Raw genomic sequence first — 27,601 nt, forward strand, 5'->3', positions numbered from 1 at the left:
TTAACATCATAACATTCTCGGGCTAAAAAAGGGCAACTTCTGAATATTCGGCCACTTAGAAAAGTTTATGACGAGCTTGTGTACGTACACTTTGTCAAAGTTTGGATTTGCTCGACTGAGAGGTGACTGAGGAGAACTTAAAAAATCAAGGCGCTCGCGGTGGTGCATGTGTGGGTCCACCCACACACTGCAGTGTATTCGGCGGCTGTGTGCGAAGTGGGTGTGGGCCCCGGCGGGCGCGACGGTGGTTGGGGCGGGGTGTATCGATCTCGGCGGGGCGCGTGCGCCGCGGCGGCGGGCGCGGGCGGCGGCGCCGAGCCTCGCGCCGGACTCCGAGCCACTGCCACCCGCGCAGTCCGCAGCCGGCCGCCAGCCGACCGACTGCCGACCACGCCGCGTCTCAGCGTCGCAACGTTTGACATTCAGCGCGCGACAACATTCGAACAACCTCAAACCGCCTTCCCAGTAGGAATTGCTCTCTAGTGTTATCGCTCCGAAACTGTTACAAACTTATCGAGGACTGTTCGAAGAGTTATTTGACGTCGATTTGGCAAAGTTCACAGAGTGTGATAAACTTTATTTATGATAACCTTGATGATATTTTGAAAACTCATAAACGAACTTTAAAACAAGTTTTATCGCTATGAGCTCGTCCGAGAATTTGATGTAATCGGATTGAGTGAGTGTATCGTCAGAATAAAAAAGTTGTAGTGCATAATTTTTGAAAGTGATCGTGTTTGTGACTGAAAAAGACACCCGGAGTCTCGCTCACGAGTTCACGGGTCGTTAAGTCGGAGGAGGAGAGAATCCGAGAAAGAGGTCTTCGTTGCGTCCGCTCATCGGAGTGATAAAATTTATGACAAACGGTAAGGAGCTTGTAGTGATAAGGGTAGCGTGGTATCAGCGGGGATATCGCGGCTGGAGGCAGGCGCCGTAATTACTGGCGCTCTCGGGAGCGTCCTAGCGCCGTTATCAGCTGTCACTATTAGCGGCCGAGCAACCTCCGCTGATAACTGACCCTCTGGAAATCCTTCTAGTGCAATATTACTTTTACGATAAGAGGATTATGATGATTGCTGCCGACGATTGCTACGAGTAATGAGTTCATTGACAAAAGTAGATTAACACGTATTTAAATAGATAGAATAGACGATTTAGAAAGTTATCAACCCTTAATTATTTAATTATACAAATTGTAGATTTTAGATTAGCATTTTTTTTCAGATTGGTAGAGTCTTTAGATCTTTCAGTTAGAAAGAAAAGTATTTTTAAGCAGTGTAGATCGTGTGAAGCCTGCGTCTGTTCCCGTGTCGCATCAATTTCAATGACTCAACTTGGAACGCTACAACTTAGGAAGTATTATTTTAATCTTATTTTGTTTTTGTGTAAAGAGTTGGTCGTAATATTTCTCTACGGTGATTGTGGTACAGATTCTGAATAGAGAGAATCCCCGAAGAATAAATTAAAAGTATGTAGGCTTACTCGTACGTAATTGTAAATAAAAATTTATAGATTTTTATAATAATTGTTTAAATCAATCAAGTTTACTTTATTAAAATAACCGCAAATGACACAACACTACAAATGATCGGAATAGGCTGCCAAACGATGCACCTGATAACGTGACGTCTTTGCTTAAATGTACTAATCATAAAAATGGCGGGAAAATTATTTCTGATACATTTAAGTTTTTGTTCTGTCTCAGGTATTTTATGGCCATCAAAATTTAAAAACATATAAATTATAATACATCGCAAATTGAACAATTTCGATGTGCAATATACATACAGTTTTCTCTTGCATTGTCAGAATAAAGAAAATCGTGAAACAGAACGTTTTTAGCCACGGGATTAAATGAGTTGTCCCTGTGATTAGTTGTGTCGGTCAGGCTGCGTCTGCACAGCGGTCAGTGGTCACTCGTAATCTCGGTGGCTCTGGCACTGCCGCCCACTGTCCACTAAACAGGGCGCTAATACTGCTAATCTAACTGACAGTTGGTATTTATTGTCAGCAAATACTGTTAACGGCATTAAAATTTATAGATATGAATGATAAGTTAGGGAGTTAATTCATAACATGATATAAACAAAAAAGATAATATTATGCAAATAGAAGCATCTCTAACTCCATCACATGCGTATTTACGGTAGGGTTATCTCTATATATCTTTTTTTTGTACAAAATTATTAATGGGCAAATCGACTGCCGGGATCTACTGTCTCAGGTTAATTTTAACACTCCTTACAAACTGGCTAGACCGTCTAGGTATATGGCTTTCCGAGCAAAAGAGTTTAGGACTAACTTGGGCCATTTTTCGACAATCAATAGAATCCAATCGCAGTTTAGCCGCCTGTCACGGTCATCTTCTGGGAGCATCGACATAATATCATATTCACCTCGTAAATTTAAAGCTGTATTGCATGACTTGTTCGTTTCGGATAAATAGTCTATAGATTGGACTATGTATCCGAAACGAACTGTAGACTCTAAACATGATTTATGTAAAAGAGAAAAGAAAATTGAAATTGTGTTTGCCTTCTATTAGTAGTACACTTATTTGCATGCCGTGGCAGCCTTTAAGTAAGGCAACACCACATAATGTTTGATGTATTAAGGTTATATTAGATAAGGTGTATGCTTTGTTGGCTGTCCTTAAAATAAATAAATAAAATAAATAAATATGAATTTCAAAGATCGAAGTAATACGAAATGGCTGAAATGATGACGATGATGAAGTAATACGAGACATGATGTGCCCGTTAATATGTTATAAGAATCATGGAGGGAAAGATAGCATCGTAATTATTGTATTTAGTTAAAATCATATGTTAAAGTTGTCTAAATAAGATAAGATGTTTCAATAGTAAAAAAAGGCAAATCATGTGTGGCCACAACTCAGCGTTTTTAACCACGGGATTAAACGATTTGTCGATGCGATTAGCCGTGGCGGTCGGTGGCCTGTTTCTGCTCAGCGGTCCATCCTAATCTGGGTGGCTGTATTACTATCGCCGACTGATGTCCACTCAGCAGGATCCTTAACAGCATTTGATTGACATACATACCGACAGCTAATTAATAGGGCTGGGTTGCACCATCTTACTTTAATTTAAGCAAACGTCAAAAATCGTCAAACTTTATACAAAAAGCACCCGTTATCGTTATAGTTACCGTTAAAGTTAGGTGGTGCAACTCAGCCTAAAGGATTTCTTTCACGTGAAACATGGGAAATAGCATAATAATGAGAAGGAGATATTTATCCAACCGTCCCTATCGTATCTAAAATAAAATGTATGTATAACCTTGCAACTAGGTAAAGTAGCCCAGAAAATTATGCAGTGATGTGATGATTTTTGGGTATTCAAGATATTTATTCAAAATGTATATTTTAAAGCACTTTTAGCGTGAAATGCGTGCAGAAAAGGGATGAAAAAAGTGTGTGTTATACTGAATGTTTGTTTGGGTTTTTCTATGTGATCGTCTTCCAAATCATAAACATTTTCGTGCTCGTTACCTCTGCACGGACGATAATGACGAGCTCGTTTGTCAAGCTTGTGATTTTCGCGATTGAGAATATTCGCCTACGAATGTTATATTGAAATACATAACATGATATTGTAGCTAAGTTATCATTGTTTATGCAGCTTCGATCTGAGTTATTGAGATAATTTATGAGATTTATGAGCTTGCAGTACATTCTTAGTTAATGAATTGTAAGTTGATGATTACCACAGTAACATATAACTTTTTCGTCGAGCTTAGAAACTAGTAAATAGAGTCGCAACAAGATTAGTCGCCGGTCAGATGCATCTGCTCGCTGCGCGCCATCCTAATCTAGATGACTCGCTAACTGAAGTAATTTAAACTCTTCAACTTAGCAGCAATAGTTTGTACACAAACTCAAACAGCTTACGTTAGTTTATCTGAACTGGACTCAAATGCAATCTCACCATTTGCACAAACTCATTAGTCATCATTTATACTCGTAGTCGCGTAGGAGCACTGATTAAGCAACATAATGTTACTACATGATAACACTCAAATGTTCACAAAAGTACGAGTGTTTTAAATTCATGAATACATTCATTTTTCGAGAGTCATTCTTGTATCCATTAACGAATACATTCAGCCTTAATATCTGAAAGTGGGACAAAGAAAAGCACAACAGAGGAGGAATGATATGTGAAAATATGGAATTATTTGCATATTATGCGCGGCACCTGAACCCGAACCAAAATAGGAGGCGGCATCTTGTAATATAAAATTATAATGACACCGCGGATTCAAAAAAGGTCGATCTCGGATCAGGGTCTCGTGTAATCCGCGCCCGGCGCCAAGCGTGGCGCGCACCGCATTGGAGACATTCGTTGAGACATACAACAGCCTCATAAATTTTCACGCAAGTTTGAACCCGTGCTAGGAGACCGGCTCGCGTGAATATTTTTAGGTTAACGAGTATGTTATTGCAATGGAGAGACCCTTTAAAATTAAGTAGCTGTTTTAACCTATATAGTCTAGTCTAGACATACGAGCAGACTATTTAAAGACATATTAAACATAATTCCAAGTAAAATTAACCAGGAAGTGGGACTGTGAATATTATTTCTCTCTTCTATGATATGATTTAAAGTTGAACAATTTGATAGCTCCTGCGTAAGCTCTTGTAAATAGCAGTCACACGAGTAAACCTAAAAGTGATACTACCTTCGTTATAGTCCTTGGGTCACTTTTTTTTTTTTTTTTTTTTTGCGCTCATCTGCAATCAGTCCCAAACTATAAGCAGATTTGTTCCATGTAGTTTTAACATGTTGAAGGAGCTCCCCAGCAGGATACTCCTCATTCACCATCTGTCACCAAGTATATCGTGGCGCTTCAGTCGTTTAGTGTAGCTGATGGTTGCCAACGCAGTAGCCAACTGATTTGGGTGGTTTTCCAGTCGCGTTTTATATTTATTCCCTGTCAGCTTTAGCTCCTCCCTAACAGTTCTCATGCTCAGAGCTTCGTGGATTTCATTGTTGGTAATGAACCATGGTGCATTTGAGATGGTTCTTAGGATGCCATTCTGCAGTCTCTGCACTATGTTTATGTTAGAGTCACTAGCACTTCCCCACAGCTGTGCGCCGTACATCCATATTGGTTTCAGGGTCACTTTGTATATCAACAGTTTGTTGTCGATCGACAGTTTGGAGTTACGTGCCATTAGCCAGTAGATATTCCTAAACCGCATATTCAGCTCGTCTCTTTTTGTTTTGATGTGTTTTTTCCAGGTCAGCCTTTTGTCCAGATGCATACCGAGGTATCGAACAGATTCACTCTGTGGCAATACATTGCCTCCCATTTTCACTGGAGCGCAGCTTCCCCTTCTTAATGTGAACGTGACATGCACGGATTTAGTTGTGCTGGCTTTTATTCTCCATTTCTGGATCCATTCGTCGACTTTGTCAAGGCTATTTTGCAAGACGGCGGATGCTGCAATTGGATCCTTGCTGCTTGCTAGGATTGCAGTGTCATCAGCAAATGTAGCCGTTGTTACATCTTGTGTTTCTGGGAGGTCAGCAGTGTAGATAGTATATAATACGGGGCCAAGCACAGATCCTTGTGGAACTCCCGCCATTATATCTTTTATAACAGACAGTTCTCCGTCCTCTCTCACCTGGAAAATTCTGTTTGTGAGGTATGACTCCATCAATAGGTAAAAACTATGCGGTAGGTATGTTTTTATTTTGTAGAGGAGGCCTCTATGCCACACTTTATCAAAGGCTGCCTGGATATCCAAGAATACAGCGGAGCAGTATTCCTTTTTTTCGAAGGACTGTCTTATTCTATCACACACCCGATGCACCTGTTCTACCGTAGAGTGCTGCTGTCTAAAACCAAACTGGTGTTGAGGTATTGTTAGGTTTTCATTGAGTATGGGTGATATTCTGCTCAAGAGGATCCTCTCAAACACTTTAGACAGCACAGGCAAGAGGCTTATGGGTCTGTACGACGAGGGGTCCTCCGGGGGCTTTCCCGCTTTGTGTATCATTGTTACTATTGATACCTTCCATAATCTGGGAAAATATTGTACTCGAAGCATACCGTTAAAGAGAACGACCAGGAAAACCAATGCCTTCCTGGGGAGTTGCATGATAATTTCTTTTGTAATGAGATCGAATCCAGGGGCCTTTCTGTTTTGTAATCTGTATACGGTTCTCTTCAGTTCCCCAACTGTGACCGGTCTTGGTGGAATGGACAGTTGCAGGTCCTGCTGCAGTGTACATTCGACCTCATTTTCAAACTCCGCGTTGCTGCCTTCATTAGGTGTAAAAATGGTGGATAGGTGTTTTGCAAAAACGTTGGCTTTTTCTTTACTTGTCCTAGTCCAACCAACCTGTGCCCTTAGGGGGCATTTATATTGCTGTGGCCTATTCAACTCCTTTGTAAACTTCCAGAGAGAGTACTCTGTGGATTTTGTGGCAGTTAAATTTTCCAGTTTGTCCCTCAGTGTGGCATCATTTATAAAATCTATTGAGTTTTTCAACTCTCTAATGGCTTTGTTGAGTGCAGTCTTGTCACTTTTATGCCCAGTTTGGTGCCATATCCTACGTAGTTTTCTCTTCTCTAGTATTTGGCGTTTGATCTCGAGAGGTAAGTTCCCACCCACTTTGCAATTTGATTCTTTTTTTAGGGGAGTGTTGATCCAGCAAGCCCTTTGTATTAGATTAGTAATATATTGGGTTGCGTCATCTATCTCGTCTGGTGTTTTCAGGGATACTTTTATCTCGATGCATTCGTCAATGTATTCTCTGAAGCCTTCCCAATCAGTGAGGTTGTTGCACAAGGTTTCAGATTTCTCATGGCCAATGATAGTCGTACTAATAGTAAGAAGAACAGGAGTGTGGTCGGAGCTACCGTCTAAGCTGGATTCCGCCTTCATGTAATTTGCCGAAAGTCCCTTTGTCACGAAGAAGTCCAACAAATCTGGTTTTTTATTTGGATCTGAGGGCCAATACGTTGGTTCTCCTGATGAAATGCAGTTGAGGTTGTTTACGTCGAGGCTTAGTTTTAGTTGCCTGCCTCTTGTCCTTGGGTCACTTAAAAAACACTTCTCAAAAGTAAAGGTTTGCTTTCAGCATTCCACTTCGGTTAGTGACCGCCATTATACGTGGCCGCGATACTGTTATTATGTCCACTTAAAACAATGGACTAGCACGTTACGGCCTAATTACACAATGCAATGGTCGCTGTTTTTGTTTTCTGCGAGTGAATTAAAATTCGTTGAAATAGATCGTCTCTGAAAAAGGCTTTAATACCACGGTCAGTACTTTTGGTTTTAACTTCTAGAATGTTGGCTCAGTTTTTTGATTCGTAGTTAAAATAACCATTAAGTAGTCAAATTTGACAGATGTCAAATGACAACAATAACAAAAAAAAAATGATTTTCAAACAATGGTTAGCTTGACTTTTAGTACATTTTTAACTAGCAGGCTGGGTTGCACCTTTAACTTTGTCAAACGTCAAAAATCTGTCAAACTCTATACAAAAGTCACCGTATATTGTTATTATTACGGTTAAATTAAGGTGGTGCGACTCAGCCTTAGTTTACATTTTGTTAATATTTAACTATTAGTAGCAAAATTTAACAATTAGTTATTTTAACTACGAATCAAAAAACTGGGCCAGTCGATAGAATACTAATTCAAACGAAGCGCTTCTGCTTCAAAAGATAACGTACGTAGAGAAATATGTAAGCACTATTTGAGTGGTGCATTGCGGTATCTAGGTATACATACAGAACTTAAGGATATTTTCTAAGCTAAAGGAACGAACAAACATTTTATGTGCACCAGTTTTCTAAAATGGAAATTATGATATTATCAGACTTTTAAAATTTTGAATAGGTATATGCAGAAAACAAAATGTATTTTTATTTTAAACAGAATGTAGTACCTACTTTTATATTTCTTTCTTGACAAAGTTATTTGACAGTGACTATAAAACGTAACATTTACAGAATAAATATACCTTCTTAATTAAAAGCAGGTATGTAAGCATGTATTAATGACTTCTATTATAAGTCATTAATACATGCTTACATGTTATAAGTCTTATAACATAGCTTTTATTTCGTGATATTGGCGTCAGTCACATGTAGGCAGGTATAGCGCACAAGCTGAATAACAAAGCTGTCATGTTTGTCTGAAATAACAACATTCTGAACTATCTTTGATGTTTTGATGTTACCAAAAACAATCTCCCATACCATCTCACGATCATAGAAACCCATATTACCAGTATTCGATGTTTTTATGCGATATAAAGAATACAAAGTAAAAAAGGCAGACAGATTACTGCTTCATAGAGACTGTAATATAATCTATCGGATTATACGCTATGTGAAGGCAGATCCTGAAAAGATGAAAGCAATTGGATTATCGGTATTCACATGAATGCACATTTTGTGCAAGAATGAATTTGAATTGAGCGGCAGATGTCATTTTGGATAATATCCGCCAATATAAGGAACAATAGTACCCGTTCAAAGAAGAACCGTTGTTGATAAATTGAAAAATGTTTTGCAATAAAATATTTATTATGAAACAAAAGCTGTGAAATACCTCTCCCCACGTTTTATGACGTCGAAATGCGAGTATAAACGAGAAGCCCTGAGGCCGTTTTAACTTTTCATTTGACGTCTGTCGTATTTGCGTACTGATTCCATCTGGGAAGAGGCAGGGGAGAGTTGCGGTTGTTGCTTGGACGTCAGTTTTGCGATATAAAAGCGGAAAATCTAAATAAGATGTTGTCCAATAACTATCCGACTTATAATTATGTTTCTTTGTATGAAGGATCTACGAGTACATATTCGATTTCACATGACCACGTAATGAGAGATGAGCAGCGTTATGAATAGGTACCTATATGAGATCAAATTTTTGAGCTTTCAATAATCTGGTTGTCTTTACGACTCAGTCGGGTGAATATCTAGCTACATAAGTAGGCACACATTGAGTGATAGTGTGGTCTATTAGGCGTAGGTACCTACACATAATTTGATTAAAATACTGACAAAGTGATTAAGTTAAAATACTTCTTAAATGTCAAAACTGTGGTCATTCTTTGACCAAAACGAAATCAGGCTAAAATAATAAGTTTTTTTATGCATTAAAGTCGCGGTCGGATATATTTCGGACGTAGACCACATGGCCGACCAGCGGTCGCTATGATAGTGAGGTCCGCAGTGATTCGCGTCACGTACCGGGCTGCGCGGCTCAAAAATTAGGCCAGCTTGCTCGCTCAAGTTTGAATGTTGCGATCGGACCCTTTTCATACAAAAAAGGATGAGTCAGGGATTTCCGTGAAACTAATTATCCACCACTAGATTAAGCAGTTCGGACGGAATTCCCTTAATTACACACAACCCGTGATAACTTTGTGTATTGTTTATACTATGACCCCACATTTTTGTTGTTCGGCTAAACTTTTACTACCTACTACCACCATTACTACATATTATAATATACCGGTAGTTTCCAGGTTCGAAAAGTATACAAAACAATTGTTTTTATTTTTACATACTTTCATTTTATAGGTAAAAATTAATATAGGTAAAATGTAAAATAATGTATTTATTGGTACAAGCAAACTTATCGGATCGATTAAGTTTTGTTTATGATTCATTCATTTGTGGAAAACCAACTCAAATATAACAATATCGTAGTTACTCGTAAAATTATGTAAATGCTTGCCACGAGCGGCGTGATTACGCTTTAATTCATGACAACACGTAACAATTACCTAATAAGTCATGTTAATGACCGTACAGGTGACGATAACGTTTTTGTATTTTCGCCACGTGTCACGATAATTACGAAGAAAACGTCGGTTTGAAACAGCAACACGTGTAATGAGTGAAGCATTGAGCATTATGGCGCCGGCATTCATTATTCAGCGGATGCCGATCGAGCTTGCCGGCCTGTTCGCATATTCCATTCATTCGTTCCTTTTGCCAATTCACTCTTTAACACCTTCTTATGGCTTGCTCCACGGCCTGAATAAAATAGTAGACTAAACCCCAGAGGAAAGATCAATGCGCGCCCGGCCGGCCCCGGAACCGGTCACGCATCTAATTACCTACGGCTATTAAGAACAGTTACGGTTGAATCCTGAATCAAAGCACAAATATAAACCCTGTAATTGGATCATAGAGTAGTGTACCTTTTCTACCTGCCTTTGAAGTCAAAATATCCTTCCTACTTTTAAATTTAATTTCATTCACGTTTTACCGCCTTGTTTCATGTCTATGTCGTCATCAATCGTACAGTTTTAAAAATAAAATCGTTAATAAATGAGCTTAAGGCCTCAGCCTCGAGTTTAGCGGGCAGCGGGGCGGGAGCGGCGGCGGCGCGGGAGCGGGGCGGGCAACGCAGACCCGTTCTCGAAACAAGCGGGCAGCTCGCGCGGCGCTTTAGCGGCGAAGTGTTGTGTTCGGGGTTGTGTTTTCGAGATATTTGTTTTTATTCGCAAACGAAATGTCTGAACAACGGCGACAATTTTATTTCGATTCTTTATTCCTAACGCTCGATTTATTGTGGGCATAAGAAGGAGTGCGCTGCCCGCTCGTTGCCCGCTCCCGCGCCGCTGTTTTCGAGAACCGGTCTATTTGATTTTACGCATAAGATCCTGCCGCTCCCGCCGCGCCGCCGCCGCTCCCGCCCCGCTGCCCGCTAAACTCGAGGCTGAGGCCTTAATAATACCAAAACCGATTAAAAGCGATTACGTAGAAAAGTTAATTGCGTATTTTTATTACTTCTGCCTATACCATTCAGGAATCAATAAGGAATGACGAGCAATGAAATATTCAGATCCATGAGCGTTATGACGACTACGGGGCGTCGTAGAACATGCTACGAATAAATTGTAGCACAATATGCTACGAGAATCGGTGCACACTACTACATAGATTCATAACAAAGCACACTGTGGTTGGGATAATAATTTGTTGTTGATTTCTATACCATTGCTTTTATTTCGTTTACCTAAATAGATAGGTATCTCAAGTAGAAATACTTTCCTAGTGTGAGAACACAGGAGTGACCATTAATAACAGATGCAGTACAGTAATCCGGTCCGCGCTGAGACGGTAACAAATTGTAGGTGGGCTTGCGTAACGTGCGTGGGCCCGCTGTCATTCACCTTGAGATATGCACCCTTCAGGACATTCGCCCTGAATAATTACTGCCATAACGAACAACCTCACCTGTCCTAGCACCCGGCCCTTTTATATTACGTCATTCCCTACGCTCATCTTAAAGATACATCAACATTGGGCTTCCGAGAATTCTAATTATTAAGTTATTTTTGCTTTAGCAGGAAGTCTTGCGCACATGCGTCAAAAAGCAATCTTATTAAAAGCATCGCCCTCATTTTCCTAAAGAGACTTATCTCATGCCGTCCGTTATTATTTGCAGAGTCATATGCAAACCTCATACCCGGTGCACGCCCACTTTCGTATTGAATAAAATATAAGTAATTTTTGAGTATGCAAAAAGTTTGGAGTTTCCTTGGTCGTGAATATTATGTAGCTATTCATTCAAGTCACGCGTGTTGGCGCTGTTTATCCGCGTTCGCTGGGGGCACGCAAGTAATGGGGTAACTCTTGGATTCACTGTGTATATTGAGGCGTACAAGCATTATTCACTTTTCATTGACGACGCACCATCTTTTTTGATTAATGAAAATGCTTTTGAAAAAGTATGTTTTTACGTGTTCCTAATTTTGTTTGACATTATCGTTCGTTTTCAGCCAGTCAACATTTATCTGATCAATATAATTAACAGACTTGTCATAGAAAGTTATCTCAATGTTGTAGGTATTAACGACACTCTGTTTCGGTGAAATTGTGTTGTTTTCTTTTAGATATGCAGCAGCTCATTAGGACGGTAAAGGTGCATTTAAACCTGTTTGTGCTATCCAGTCAAAAATACTACTTAAATATTTCTTAAACCTCTTTATATATGTCACGGTATTATATCTCGTAACTCGTATTTATGTTGCGTGCAAAACCAAGGTGCTAGTTTGAGTTACTGCACTATGATTAATGCATTCTGTTCAGCTGACTCACATTAACTCACGACTCACATTTCAAAGAGTGCATTTGTTAAATTACATTGTGTATTTTTTAAATCATTAGCATTCCTTTGGTGGTTGTGAGGTTAGAAATCCATGGAAAATGAAAAATCCATGAATTGATAAGAACCGTTTTTCTAACGTTTTTTGTAGTCATGGTAAGTACACATTAATTAATTGATTGGAGCTAAATAGATGTTGGATAAAACGTGATCTAGTTACATTTTCTTTACTCGTTAGGCTCGCTATCTCGACTCTGAACTTTGGGTATGAAGTGAAGCCTGAAAGTCGCGTTAGAAGCAGCTGCTGCGGGCTAAGATCGTGACCACATTTCAAAAGTTTCCTAATTAGATATCATTTTGCGTCGATAAATTTATAGACCCTTAAACTTACTTTTTTATTTAATTTCAACTGTAACGTAATTAAGTTTTCAGCTGTTAAAGAGTTGAGAGACATTAGAAAATGTATTTTTAATATTTAATTGCAAATTTACTTTGTTATATATAAATCAGTTATATATGAGAACCACGCCACCAGAATAAGCGGACAATAGCTTTCATAACATTTAAAATAACAATTATTTAAAAAATTTCAAAAGCTTTTATAAACCGCGTTAAAATATGGTGTTTTTGATGGGTAAATCATTAAAATGTGCCTGCAAGTGTTGAGGCTTTGTTATTGGTATATTTATAGACTGGCCGCGTCCGCCGGCCGCCATAACGGTTCGGGTGGATCCGAATACCTTAAAATTGTGTCCATAAAGATAAGAATTTTTGCGACTTCGTTTCGCCAGTCTCGGGCTTCCCTAAAAATTTATGATCACATTTCATGACTTCGTAAGAGTTTTGTTGGTTTTTCCAAGGAAAATGTGATATCTGCTGTATTCCGAAGAAGTTTTAAAAGTTCTAAAGTTTTGAGTTTGGAGATTCAATATCCGTTGTTGCACGGGAAAATCTATTTCATTTCATTAAATAGTCACTAAAGTCACGCCTTTGATTGTTAATTAGTTCTAATCAATATTGAGCAGATTTGCTGGTGCTAAGTACTTTTTAATTAGTAGATATTGTTCTCTAGACAATGTCGTGCCTACTGTCAACCACACAATGTGATTACTTTACATCACAAATTGCTAAATGAGATAGTTTGTGGAGGGTTTTCGAGCACAATAAAATTATGACAATCCAACCGCCCGCGGTCGACTGAAGGGCATAAAGGGCCTCGTTCTAATTGTGTTGAATAATGTTCCCCTGAATAGGTATTCATTGCTTGAAAACTTGCATGGAAATAAAAGTCGTAACGTACGCTTTGTGTATTTTAGTCAGAATTCTTACTGAAGCATCTGCAAGCTTTAGACATAACTTAGACTGTAAAATCATATTAGTGTAGAAAATTAGGTTTCTGAGCTTTGAATGCTGTTGAGACCAGGAGCCTATCATAACCATATCGATAAATTATTGCACAAAGTTTAGTCATCGATTCCAGAACTTTTTAAACCCAGAGTTTCTCTCTATGCCCTGGAGCATAAAGGCAAAGGACAAAATACTGCTTATAATATTTTTGAGAAATGTTTATAACAACATAAAACGCATTTAACTCCTACTCCGAAGTCACAAATCCGTAATATTTCAATAAAAGTAATAAAACATTTTCATACTTTCACAATCGTAAAACACTATTAAAGCGCTGTGACATGTTCTAAAGCAATAAATTTTCATATATTTCCGAGAAAAGTTTCATCAGCAAAGTTGCCTCAGCGTTCCATGGCGTGGAAATAGCCGACTGACTGTATATTATCCATTGCAATAAAAAAATATTATTTCGTTGTAAAAAATTGGATTTTGTTCGTTTGTTTACATATAAATCTTGATTTATTTGTATCTTTTTAACTGGACGTGTAATATTGCAAAAAAACGTTTACAGTCAATTTAATTAGGTACAGTTTCACTTTATCCTCCAGCGACTTTCAGCAGTGAAAAGTGGCTGCACGAAACGAAATGCATACGTGGGTGATTAAGCCTGAATTTTATTGGTTTGGTGTCCTGGCAAATGGCGCACTCGTCATCTCAATTTGTCGAGCCTGGGCAGCGCCGAGTGACCGAGTCCCACTTGTCAGTGACATGCGTTGTAGCACAAAAATATATAATACACCAGCCGCTAGACAAGTTTAGTGCTTTTACAATTCCTAGCTGTATTATCCTGTTTTTGCAGTTGCAACTTCATTCACAGCAATTACGTTGCTTCTGCAGTTGATATTATGGTTTTATCAATTTTCACCAATGCGATAGAAAAGTCAAAACGTATTTATTTACCTATGTAAGGTCTAAAGTCTCTATTTGTGTCTAAAACCTTTTGTTAAATGTCAACGTTTAGCTAGAACGATACTGTAGAGCTAGATCTTCCTACCAATTTAGCAACCGCGCGGTGGAGTTAAATTATGTACTTGCAAATGTAGTCCCTTAGAAATTAATATGCTATGTCCTAGTGTTAATTGTAGTGGATAGAGCAGGCAGCAACAGGCGCTCGATGTGGCATGAATTATGGACGGGTCTGCTCGCTCTAATTGATTCCTGAGCTTTGCACTGGCCCTTATTAACCTCCCGGATGTCTGCCACTAAATCTGTTCCCACCAAATGGCGCACGATTTTTTCGCTTATTTTAGTGTCGCCACGTTTTTCTCGCTCGTTTCGAGGTTCGATAAGTCCCCACTATTATATAGGTCAGTAGGTTTATGTTGATTCTCGCACTGTCAGAAATGGCATAGGAATATAGCTTTGGTGTCATTTGTGACATTCAAAATGAAATATACATTTTCTTTTTCCTTCAATTTCTTTTCCTTATTTAACCAAATTGGTGGCTAGAAAAAAGGCCCTCTTAAAATTTTATGGGCACTTAAACTGTTTTAAATACATTGTAAAACTGAAGTTGCACTCCCAAGATACCAGCTGAGACAGTAAAAACTTGTATCTGTGTCTCAATCAATTTGATTTGGAACAGACGTAGACAATAATACGGCCTGTGTGTTTAAGTTAAGGTGGTTATCCCCGTAATAGTTTCTAAGTTGTCCCCAACTCACACAAGTAGGGCAATTGATAATTAAGTTTTATTTGTTGTGAGAGTCATTAGAGAAGGGAATCTCTTCTGAAGTTTTCAGGGAAGTTGTATAAGGTTTGTTTGTCAGATGAAGGCCTATGTGCGGGACCCGTGTAATTACAAAGGCAGGATGTTCCCTATTTCGTAATCTGTCCGTTAATTAACGGATAAATTAATTACATAAGCTGTTGCTTAAGTCATTAGTGATACAGTCTTTTCTTCGCTAAGAGCTTGTAAGCAGAAGGTAACTTACTGGACTTTATAATAAGCCGAGATCCCTAAGTTATAAATAATTAATCAGCTTTGCTAAGTTTATTACTTTTGGGAGGAATTGAATTTGCGTTTACTTGACGTCCGTTTAAAGATTAATGTTTTAATTTATATCTATCGAAAAGTTGGAACATTTATTTGTGACGTTTGTAATCTTATTTTAAAATTGATCAAATACCGCGATATCCAATGTTATGAATATTGTTTTATGAGACTACTCTCTGACTAGTACTACTTACTGAGAAACGTAAAATAAAATTTCCATTTCCTCTGTTTCCCTTTGTTTCAGCTCATTGCTAATGTAGCAGCTATAAAAGGCGTTCAACTAATGGGCATTGTTATCCATGGAGTCGAATTCTGTCCCTCGATCATTGACAAGGAAAACAAACACATAAACGCTATAGTGCGTAACGTACGGTCGTGTGTCGCCTGTTTAATGTGCCCTGTTTTGCGTGCGCACGTTTGCCAGCGCCACCTATGTTTATTTACCTCTGAGGAAGTACCTGCCCGGGTATATCTTTTTGGTACAGGGACGATGACGGTTTATTTTGAAATGGGGTTTACTAATCGAATGTATGCGGGTTTCTGTTAATCTTAATACCATAGACGCTGTTACGACTCAATATGTTAAAAAAATCTGTTTATGTTTTTGGATGGATATTTTTGAGCTGAACAGTGAACAGTATTTATGATGAACGTAACTGTAATGTAACCTTTAAGAACCTACACAATTGGATTGGATGCTGTAATATGCGATATAATAAAATGTTTGACTGAAAAGCAACGCCATTGAAAACGTCTACATAGAAATAAAAAGGTAAAAGGAAATAATAAGATCACGAAAGCGAAAGCGATTTAATGGGAATATGAGTGGGTGTTACGCTTTTTGCTCGGGAGTTTGACAATAATACGTATGACATATAATATTAGGTACCTACCTCTCGTACTTATGTATTTCATTTGAGAAATCAGTCAAGAGAGACTTGAACTTTTAGGTGTTCGTAAATAGAAATGTCATCTCGTTGGAAACTTGATATGACTTTTAAATAAATGTTTAGCTAATAAAGCCCATTGTTAAAGATTTTAGAATGATAGGAATGACATTTCTTGTAATATTATGTGGGTGGTAATTACTCAGGTTATGAATTAGGTGTCAAACTAAGCCTGGTGTTAAAGAGAAACGTCGGATATAACTCTAGGACAGCGGCGGCTTAACGTGCCCTGAAAATATTACATTTTATAAGTAAAATTTAATAATGACCAATTTTTAATTTTTCCTATCGAGGAATTAAACTTAGTAACCTTATTTCAGACGCTTAACTACTCTACAAAAGTACAAATACAATTACTTAAATCTTTGAAAATGTTTGATGACAATATTTCGTTTTATTTGTCTTTGTAAAGGTACCAGATTACAACGGTTCATCAAATCAATTTTTGTAAAGTCTGTCTGTATTTCCCAATTTTCAAGAAGCAGCTTGCGACCGGCGGACAAGGCAATTGTCCGATGATGGAATAGATACAATAATATTTGGTCCCGGCCCGAGTGTTTCCGGGCGGCGTCGGCAGCCAGGAAAGATTTCATCGATAGGAAACACTCATTTTTATCGCCATCGGACATCTGACAACAAATATAATATTACCTTTAATAACATTGTTAACCGTGCCCTGATTCGTGTATCAATCATCTTAGATATTTTTTTAAGTGCCACGCGAATTATAGTCTAAACGTTTATTAGCCATAATGATTACCATAAAAACATTCAAAAAGTAAAGTTAGTAGCGATCGACAGACGTATTTTTACTAAACGAAGTAGGTACATAGCCGCCGAACTAATGTGATTTTCAGATTTCATCAAATAAATCAATGAGCGCATCGCCCACATTGTTCGCGGAACACCCATCAATGCAAAACTTTGGATTCACAAAAATAAAATAATCAACTGAAATTCACGCTTACAATTCCACCCGGCATAAAACGTGAACTTGTTTGCCTCAAAAAGGAACAAATACGCAATCCAGGCTGGATTGTTTAACAGTTATGAAAAGTTTGAGATGCCATTTAATACGAGTATTATCAGCTTTAAATATTGCATGTAGTTTTACTTTCACAACTTTATTGGCAGTCAAGCTGTAGATCCTGGCTACACAGGAGTGAATCGGTGAGAACGAGAGGTGTAAATAGCCCCCTATTCACAAAAGCAAAACATTCATATAATTCTACTCGAACATCACTCCTCCACAATGATATTTAGTCGGCAACGACAACAAATGGATTTTGAGTGAGTAAGCTAAACCAGGGATATTACCATCCACGGAAACTATCACGTGACTTGTGAATGTCATTAATCAAGAGAGGGAATTTATTAAGGAATGCCTGATATAAGGAAACTACGACCGTCCTTAGTTGTACGAGCGAACGATAAACTCTTAGCAGAACTATGTACTTAAGATATTTTCTAGCGCGTAAATGATTTGTGCTTGAGTCCTCGTGTCTTGGTTAGTTGAATTACTTTAAAAACAAATTAAATTACATCGTAATACATTACATCAATTTTGATAAAGGCAAGACGTGTTACCACAGAATAATAATAAGTATGGTGTTACTTCTATGCATGCAATTAATGAAAATACAACATCTGCGAAATCACAAAACTTGTACCTAGTAGATAAAAGATAGATTGAAGCCGTTATTAGGGTGAAATAGAGATCTGTGTTTAATTTATTATACACCAGATAGTGCTAGTTAAGTATTTATATTGACAATGTATAATTTAAGCGTTCGTGTCGACTCGATTGCTTTCCAAATAGTGAATGAGATTAATAAGTATTTTCAGATACCTAATGTTTACGTACAGATGTATGTTATTTGATAGATGGGTAGGTGTATCGTTTAGCAAGTGTCATTTCAAAACAGGTAATAAGGACTCACTGAAGTAGGTACTAAATAAAACTAATAGGGATGTTTCCTGGGTCAAAAAGCAAGAGTTTTAATTAGTCCGTCAGTTAAATTATTAAAAAAATACTCTACACGTATTTTTCACTTTTTCAAACTAATTAAAATTTAAAGAGATAAAGCGCGCCAAAGTTCATAAGAACAGGCCCGTGACGTCAATGAGTGCATAAAAGTGCCGCACTTTGTGACGTCGCGCGGAACTTCAACGCACCATAAGTAACTATGTAATTATTTGTTAGATTGACAAATAAAAATATAGGTGTCCAATATTTTTTGATATTAAACATGACGGACTAAAAAAAATTTTTAAGGAAACTAGCCTATTGTAAGTCCATATAAATTGAAGCTACTTAAATGTGGTAATTGCCTTTAAACATCTATCTAATTACGACTAATCATGTTGTCAGAGCGTAATCTGTTTAGTGTCAATATTTCATCGAAAAAGGGCAGCTTTTTATACGGAACCTTATTTGAGCTAAGCGACTTAGAATTAAGCGTTCTGACATGCGGCATTGGGCGGATTAGCCGGGCGCCGCCCCCGCCCTGGGTGAGCCGGGGCACTAAGGGCCAATGGATTTTTAAATAAAACGACCCAATATAATTAAACTAAGCGGAATTTATTTCATTGGGAAAGTCGTGTTATTCTTGCTTTATACTTTAAAGAAATAAAGTATTCTATTTTGACATGCTTTCGAGGCATCATTTTATGTTTCAATTTTGTACAGACAACAGTGGGCTAAATCTAATCAAAAGTAACCTTTTACGGTTCAACGCTATAATTTATGGTTAAACAAACTTACCTTAAGTGAAGTTTGACCGTAATTATACGAGTCGCTGCATCCGAAGAGATTTTCATATTTACCAGGTAGTCCACTTCTCATTGTACTAGGCATCGAAAGTCCACTTCTCATTGTACTAGGCATCGAACATTTTAGAGCATACAATACAAAAAAAATACTTGTTATGACTCGATATCCGGCGGTAGTGGGGCACGTTTACGTCAGACCCCTCCAACCGTCGAGTCGTCATTCATTTCAGAGTATGATTTCGCTAAAGTTAAGTAAGGGTTAAGTGTAAACTTAGGGGTAGGGCGGGAATGAAAATCTCTTCGGATGCAGCGACTCGTATAATTACGGTCAAACTTCACTTAAGGTAAGTTTGTTTAACCATAAATTATACTTCGTCGCTGCATCCTCGAGATTTTCATATTTACCAGGTAGATGTTTAGAGAGCTTTAGCGAAATCAAAACTATGATAAATACGTTATTTAAATAAATAAGACCTTTCCTTTATAAGGAATAATATTTATACATAATATTATCGTTAAGTAAAGCATTATCAAAATGCGAAGCAGAAGGTCTTGCTTTAAATTTAAGAATAGAATTCAAGGTAATTAGTAGTAATTTTCTAGATTAGCCTGCTGCTTTTCTTTTAATCGATTCTATGATAACTTTTCAACAATTAGCCGCTGAAATTGTTGCATGACGGACACTTTGTGCGGAATATAATTTTGGGTTATATCAATATAACTCACACGTAATGAAAAAATATTCAAATATGTTTAATCTATCCTAGAGGCTCTTGCATTATGGTAAAATTTATTCGTAGTTTGAGATTAGTTTTTTGGTATAATAATAATAATTTAACTTGTTATTCATGTATACTCGTAAGAAATAATTGTATTTGCTGGAATAATAACTCTGATATTGAAAACAATACTTTAAAGTGCAACTGGGACCACCCGGGTGCTAAAGTATTAGTGAAATCACCGGTAAATATAATAGGCCAGGTGTCCCTTTCTTCTGCAAGTTAATATTTTTACTACTTCTTTTTTATGTAATAAATACTTAATAGTATTCTAATGGTAATTTTATGCTTCAAATAAAATGTAGCTGTTGTTTGAAATTTTGCCTTCGCTTTTAAGTTTACACATTAACTTTTTTCTATTATGGGGTCAGATTTTGTACATTGAGCTATGATAATTGAATTTATATGTATGTAGTTTAAGATTTTAATTTTCCCAAGAATTACAACAATTCACTAACGTGAGAGAAGCGCAAATTTTAGTAAAACTAGCTTTGGATTGGAAACATAATAACCAAACTGAGAACGATAACTTTATATTAACAGAATATAAAATTAAGGATTAACTAAATAAGTGGGTACTTCGCAAAAATTTGCGCGCGATCCTTGAGTATCGCCAGTCAGCGTGCTCAGTCCGACAGAACGTCGGCACACAAAAGAGGTGGCTAATTCTAACTACGTTCAGGTAATGATATGTTTTATTTAACGTTTTGCAGATAAATGTGTGTGTATTTAAGATATGATAACATTTATTTATTTATACTTTTGCACATAAAACTGTACAGTGGCGGACTTAATGCCAAGTGGCATTCTCTGCCAGTCAACCACAGGTCTAGCAGAGAGACTAAGGCGGTGTAATAAACATGAAAAATAAAATATATACATTTTGATATATTACCACCTTTCCTCTGTATATTCCTGAGTTTATCTGTTAGTAGCAAAAATTGAATTATTTATTTACTTTTAAACGCATCTTAATAAAAAATTATAATAATAGTTAAAATAATACATCATGACGTCAAGACCGATTTCATGTATCGTATAAGCATACGCTTAGAGTACTTTGATCTCATTTTTCTGAAATAAACACTTCATTGCATGCAGAGTTTACCTCTAATTGACTGTGTACGTTATAGATGTTATACTTTGTGTTTTAATAGAGCTTATGCTCCTACTTACTTACACTTACACAAGAACTTATGTTCTTGGTAAACCAATAGAATAAATTAATAAATTAATCAATTACTTTAATTTTACTAAGTAAGTAAATAGTACTTCAAAAAATAATCTATTTCCTTGTTTTGTCTTATTGTTTGTCAAACCAATTGTGTTGTGTGAGACCCACAAAAAATAACACTCAAATCTTTTATTTCAGTAAGCTTGAAGAAGTTACCGAGGTAACCTTACGGTAGCAGAAATATTCATACATCGCACAGCTGTTTGTAGCCGATTAACTGTTTCGTAATTATGATGTTATAGGTAAATATATAAATTATATAAATAAATAATATTTGTATTTATTGCTTTTCATTTTATGCGATAGAAAGAAACCGAAGTCACGAGATAATGTACTAGCATGAAGTTGGGGCCATAAATATTCGATTCATCATTCCTATAGAATGATAGTTTATTATGTATTGTTAACGTTTGGATTCGTTGTTATATTGATAATATAAGGAATTTTACCAGTTTTTTGTTAACTTTGTTAAAAGTAATATGAATATAAGTAATGGGTATCTTTAGTTCTTGCTTGTGGGATAAGACTCTTTACATAAAGTCACTAATTTAGGCGTCTGAACTAAATTCTTTACTCAAGTAAAAGAGATGAACGTAAGTGGTGTACGTTTATAGTAGAATTACTCTTCTCAGTTAAACTTGATTCTTAATGAAATATTTTTGTATAATATGTATAACTATGTATTGAAAAAACATTGCAGTTCTTAGGTAGACCAAAGTGAAAATGTTTATAAGTTGTTGGTATAAGCTTCTGTTTTGTAACTATGGAATGAAGCTAGTATACTGGTTTAAATTAAACCTTATCACGAGACCAGAATAAAGCGTAGAAAGCGGAAAAAAATCACTGTTGTTCGTTTTGGACGAAATTGCTGCAGCCATCGCTGGTCGTCGCTGCTGTTTATTGATAAGGATGACCGAAACTGAAACTGCTAATATGTTTTGGCACTCAAAACCTAAAGGTAGGATTACTGATATTAAACATCTGATGAAATCTTAATAATTTTGGTGTTTATCATGCCACCGTTCAATAAAGCTGCTGCTCAAAAAATTGCAACAGTTGCAGTACGCTACTGTTGCACAACAGGGTTATGTTTGCACACGCGCACCCATACAGTAACCGGATGGTGCTGAGGAAAAGAAGTGCGTGAACCGGTTACCCCACACCGAGGCAAATATTCTAAATTAATATTTGAACATTTAAATAACATTTTCTTGATTTAGATTAAAGTCTTTATTCCTATTGTAATTTTAATTTTAATTTATGGACTTGTATAAAAGTTTCAAATCAAAAAATACATCTTATCATTTTGTGTATTTTTCTTTTTTATTACTATTTCTGCGCTTCCTCGAGCAGTTACCTCGAGGGATAAGCCCCCCGTTTTTTGGAGAATGAACTGAATAAAACACAAATAATTTATTTGCGTAAGAGACACGTGACAACATGTGTAGGTATTTTTAGTCAAACTCTGGATTGACTCGTCCCTCAGTTAATTAGCCAAGATTCGCCCAAGCGTTCAGAATATTATCTCATCTCCAAATTGGAGTGCGTACACCTCAGTTTTACTTTTTAAGCTGACCTAAGCCTTCCAAAATATTATTGGCTAACGGGATCACTTTTCCGTGTCTGAAGTTGAAACAATTTACCTATGTAACCTCTATATCCGGTTTTGCAGGTTTATCAGACTGAAATTTCCCCTTGTGTTGAATCATCCGATTCTTAGACTTCAGTGGTAATATAGGCTCATTACAGTTTTGGTATTTCGGTTCGGTTCGGTTTGGTATTATAGGTAATAGTTATATGACCTCAATCGCATCGAGGTTCTTCATAACGATTATGGTATTTCGGTAGTAATCGCATTACTACTCAAGGAAATACATATTTGTAGTCTCGCTGATGGTATTATTCGAAATCATTGTTTTAGTACAATTGAATATTATAGTTTCTTATTTTATTTAAATAGTTTAAACAAAAAATTTGATAGGTAGGTCCTGTATGTAAATACACCAGCGAAGTAAATTTAGTTACATTCAATAGTAATTATGATAGCAATGGACGCACTCACCTTACGACACCGTTTTTCGGACTGGGCGACACAGGTCGCGAAGGGCAGCTGCGGAGCAACTGAGCCACGGCGGGGTCCCACCTGGGCGCACGGGGAAGACGACGGGGCAGCGGGGCCAGTAGCCACGGCAGGCGCGCTGTGCGGAGGCACGCAGCGAGTTTTTGTTCTTGTGAACTGTATTTCGGTAGTAATCGCATCACTACTCTAAGAAACTCGTATTTGACCTCAATCGCATCGAGGTTCTTTCTCACGATTTTTGGTATTTTGGTAGTAATCGCATCACTACTCTAAGAGATTCGTATTTGACCTCAATCGCATCGAGGTTCTTTATTACGATTTTGGTATTTCGGTAGTAATCGCATCACTACTCTTAGGAAATACGTAGATTACCTTAATAGCATTAAGGTAAGATTCCATGAAACACGGTATGAACTTCATCACAGCACAACTCACCTCACAGCACAGCTCAGTGTTAAATTAGGATCCAATGTATTACGTACCTATGTACGAGCACAGATAGAATATAATCGAAAACATTTTGCCATTCCTTTTACAGTTGGGTAAAAACAAAATAATTGTTTTAAATATTTCCCAAGCCCATCTTCCTCTCGGTCTGTACACTCTTGCCAGAGTGGTCGTAGTCATCATTGTGATTCACGATGAGTGATGTTTTTTGCATTACGGCGCGATTCGTCGCAGACTGCAGCTTTCCAGGCACTTTCGTTGGCGGAGCACTTACTTGCGGCCTTGATCCGGTCTCCTGATTCCCCAACAGGTAGCCATTATTATCCTCCAAATGTCGCGTCGCCCTAGACGACGTAATATAACTGTGTATTTTTTCGAAAGGTTTACTTTTATGGTTACTACACATTTAAACACACACGAAGCACACACTTTTTCCAATTTAATTTTATTTTTGCGGCACGAACGAGAAATTTCGATGTTACGATGCCCGCACTATCGAAGCGAATGACGACTCGACGGTTGGAGGGGTCTGACGTAAACGTGCCCCACTACCGCCGGATATCGAGTCATAACAAGTATTTTTTTTGTATTGTATGCTCTAAAATGTTCGATGCCTAGTACAATGAGAAGTGGACTTTCGATGCCTAGTACAATGAGAAGTGGACTACCTGGTAAATATGAAAATCTCGAGGATGCAGCGACGAAGTATAATTATGTTTATTCCATTGACAAATATATACCTAATAATTTTATTTTTTAGAACCAACGTGTCATTAATCTGAGTTATTTATTTATGTTTATAACCTTAAAGTTGGCTGGCGAGGTACATTTTCAGCGCTAATGTATAAAATTAAGAGGGTTAGGTCTCTAGAGAGTCAGAGTAATAAGTTACTAATAATGTTCTACGCAGGTATATCCTGCCATGTGTATTTCTCGTAATTTGATAATGTTTTTCGGTGACATCAATAGGATTTATGTTAACTTAATTCCAAGGGTTTCTTATTTCTTTTCTCTTCAGAAAAAGGAACATTCCTTCTTTGTCTGTGACAATAAAATTAATTTGTGAGTCTTTGAACCATTTGTCGGCATTCCGCATTGTTTAAACTTTTTGTATTTAATTACGAAAGGAAATTGTTGGAACGTAGTGGTTTCAGATAGAAACAAGTAAGTACAAGTACATGTTTGGAATTTCATTGTTAAAATTTTGAATGTTAATAAAAAAAAATACATCTTAAAGGCCTGCAACGCATCTGTAGCGCCTCCGAGCCTGCGGGTGTCTATGGGCGACGGTATAATCATTTACTATCAGGTCATCCATCTGCTCGTTTGCCTCCTGTCCCATAAAAAACTGTCTTTAAGACCTCGCGCAAAATGCAGTGCAAATAAGCCACCGTAAATTATGAATATGATTCATACAAATTACTTTATAAATAAGTAAATTGCGGTCGTTTGCATTTTTCTTTTTGATTCATGTTTTAACTAATGAATTTGAAATGTCTTTACAACACGATAGAAGAAACAGACGCAATTTGTTTTTACTTCTAATTAGTTTGCCCTTGACCTTAATGTTAATGTGCCGTTAAAGGACAAAAGGGCGTTCTAGATGTAAAGTTCGTTAGTGGTTTGCCAGAGTTTATTGAATAATCGTGGTGATTCCCGAACATGTCAGCGTGAATGCCAGTTCGATCGACTGCGATGGGACTGGTCCAAGAGCGGCACAAAAGCCGTCGAACGAGCTTTGAAATCGTCTCTATGCTCACCGTTTGCGGTCATGACAATTACGCTCGGCAACTTTGTTTTAAATAAATAATGGCTGCTACCCCGAAACTTTTCGCTTCTTTAAAACAAAGTAAGTATTAGCAGGCCAGTTTATCTTTTGTATTCTTTTAGAGTTGGACAGCTGTCTTAGTCAGTGTCTCTTTTCATTTAATGTGATAGAAAACGGATAGGTCATATTAATTTATTTAGATATTTCACTACTATTTATTGATGTAAATAATCGTTTGTATTAGGGTAAGAAAAAGTCTATATAACTTTTTCGAACTTCAGTATATTTTATGCCTAATTGCCTATAGTAAATAAATATAGGCTATTATTTTATCGTCAAGATAAATGTATTTGTAATTGGAAATTTGATAATGCGTATACGCAGAAAGCTGGTGACACACACTCGTAAACCCTTCAACATAAAAATTTACGAGGGTTCCGTGCGGAATTTACTTAAAGTTTATTGCGGTCATAAAATTACGACATTCTATAGTTCCATACTTTTTATATGATCAACTAGGCGACAGTTTATTGAGTTCTTTACTTACTTATTCATTTTAATTATCGTTAACAAAGAACAATATAATACTTACACCTATTATATTCGTAGTAAATGATGTGATTTGACATCAGAAACCTATAGCAATGTCGGAAAGTGTAGATTAATTTAAAAATGTTTTTAAGGTATATCTACTAAGTATTACAGGAAGTTTTAATCAGTGTCTATTTTTAAGTTCATCATTTACTATTTATGTATACCTACCTACTCGTAGTCACTTTTAATAAATCATAACTAGCACGTTTCCCGTTAACTATCGGACCACCGTTAAATGTTCCGTTGACAGTTCCGCCGACGTCTCCGTACTGTCAATTATAGATTGAAAAACGATTGTCATATTGCGAAGCGTGTAATTGAGCATTATCAATTTGCGGCGGGATACGCGGCTGACAGTAGCCGCACATTTGTCACCGTGATTAAACGACGTCACACACAATATACCGACGACACCGGCCCGAAACTTTTTTATCACCCATAAAGGCCCAGTTACACGGGCGATTAAATAAAATTGCTCTACAGATGCCGATTTGAACGTTATGGCTATATCAAGAAAGGCATTGAGATAAAAGATACCTACGTACCTATGTATGTAGGATTGTAGGTGTTTGTCACATAGAAGTTGTAGATCTACGCAGGAGATACAGCGGAGGAATGAGAAGTGGGAATAATTCTGTGCTTCATTTGGTAATTGCGTAATTTTATGTCCTTCTGTTTTCAATGATAAAAACTTTATTGAAGTTACTTAATGTCGTGCTCATGTGACATGTATCAAATTATAAAAATAAAAATTATTTAATTTGGGTACGCATATAATGTATACCAACTGTTGCTGTTTACATTAAAATTGGCCGTGTAGCCAGACCTTTATGACTCCGTCAAACCAGTTTATTTCCCGTAAAGCGTTTGGGCTCGATTAAAAAATCTGCTTGCCCGAAATCTACGTAAGCCGAACCTCATTTTTCAACTTTTAAATATTAGCTTGCCCTTAGGGTACCGCGAACGAGTTTGAGATTGGGGGTCGTGTTCCAACTCGGCTTACGTTGCGTAGAGCCCGCGTTTTCCCATTACAGTATCATTTCGAGAGGAACCAACATAAATCAAGTAGATAGGTAATTATAAACCACAGAAGAGCCCACCTAACAAATTCGTCCTAATTCTATTCCAGTGACTAGACCCTAGGGTGTTTTACGTGCTGTTTTTACTACAATTAAGAAGTTTTAGTAACCTTGCCATATATTTGAAGTCAAGGTCGAGTACGAAGTTTCCATTAAGCACTTTAGTCGAATTTCAGTCACAATGGTTGGCTGTCACTAGAAAAGCGATAATAAAAAAAGAAATGTTTTGTACGAACTCGATTTATATTTGATCCCGCGGGATTGATAGCGACTGCTCTTATTATTTACACCAGATTCAATGTTTTGGACAAGAGAAATGCTGTATTGGAATCACTCCATTCTTTGCCACCCCGTTTCCTAAACCCAATTCACTTTGGGTGGAAGTTAA

At 37.2% G+C, this 27,601-nt stretch overlaps 1 long non-coding RNA gene across 1 annotated transcript in view; it reads left to right on the top strand.

Annotated features, from left to right (window-relative positions):
• Positions 1-373: 373 nt before the first annotated feature.
• LOC135088317 (uncharacterized) overlaps positions 374-27,601 on the top strand; it is a 49,334-nt gene continuing 22,106 nt past the window's right edge. Inside the window, exon 1 of the long non-coding RNA XR_010261010.1 lies at positions 374-866. This is a non-coding gene — a long non-coding RNA (uncharacterized LOC135088317). The remainder of the gene's footprint in view (positions 867-27,601) is intronic.

This window comes from Ostrinia nubilalis, chromosome 3 (assembly GCF_963855985.1).
Source record: "Ostrinia nubilalis chromosome 3, ilOstNubi1.1, whole genome shotgun sequence".
Lineage (NCBI taxonomy): Eukaryota > Metazoa > Arthropoda > Insecta > Lepidoptera > Crambidae > Ostrinia > Ostrinia nubilalis.